Consider the following 1,225-nt stretch of genomic DNA (forward strand, 5'->3'; position numbering starts at 1 on the left):
GATATTTTGTCCCTGAGTAGGTGTGTAGTCTCTCAGGTTTTTTGTACTCTGCTCCGTGGTTAGGGTAGTGGCTAGTCAGTGTCGTCAGGTTTTCGTCCCATGGCGGCTGATCCGTTTTAGGGTTTTTTTGCGGTGGGTTTCATGTTGATGTTCTAGCTCGCTCCTCCCCTTTCAGTCTTATTTTGGGTTTGTTTCCTAGAGAATTTCTGGAACATTGTATTTCCGTTGATTGCAAAATTAATGAAAAGGGGTGCGAGCCCGGTTGGAAAAACAGTGGAAACGCGGTCGTTGATGAATTTCTGGCAGAACAGATGCGTAACATGTTTGATGGTGGTGATGGCGAGTTGGAAGAAAATGAGTCCAAAGCTACTGCTGCCACAAGTCTGAATGCAAGCAAGGGCGGCCAGGATGTGACGCCTCCCAAACCCAGAAGCTCGGACATCAGTCCACTGCTACGTGATCTATCATATGAAGCTAAGATGGCCAATGCAGAGCTATCTGATGACTTGTCCACTATGGGCAAACACAATGCAGGAGATGACCATGTGATATGTCCAGGGGAAGTGGATGGCAGCCAAGCCATGGTGGTGTATGCTAATACAACCACCTTCGCTGACCCTTTGCTTTCCTGTACACTAAAAAAACGCAAAACCGAAGGGATACCAAAAGGGCAGCAGGCCAAGGATGGAGAGGAGCTTCATGACCAGGATATGAAGGAGGAGACCAACACTGTGGAGGCAGCCGGCCTTGGGGCCGCCGGCAACCTGACGGGGCCGACGGAGCCCCGTCAGGAGCAATGAATATCTTAAGCTGGAACTGCCGGGGGGAGGGAACCCTCGAACAGTTCGTCACCTTGTGAGTCTAGTGCAGGCTCATTCCCCTAGTATCATCTTTCTTTGTGAAACTAGGCAGTCTAAAAATAAAATGAAGAGGTATCGTGCTCGATTAGGTTTAAGTGGGTGTGAAGCTGTTGATAGTGTTGCTCTTAGTGGTGGTCTCTCTTTGTACTGGCATGAGTCGTTGAGCCTTGATGTAAAAGATATAAATGAAAGATATATTGATGCGTACGTGACTGCTGCGGTGGGTGAGCCACCTTGGATGCTTACCTGCATCTACGGTGAGCCCCGGACGGAGGACCGTCATCACACATGGTCGCTTCTCCGGGATCTTCACCTTCAGGCCGACATGCCATGGGTGGTGGTCGGTGATTTCAACAAAGCCATGT

Source organism: Triticum urartu, chromosome 7A, assembly GCF_056163025.1.
Source record: "Triticum urartu cultivar PI428250 chromosome 7A, HENAU_Tu73, whole genome shotgun sequence".
Lineage (NCBI taxonomy): Eukaryota > Viridiplantae > Streptophyta > Magnoliopsida > Poales > Poaceae > Triticum > Triticum urartu.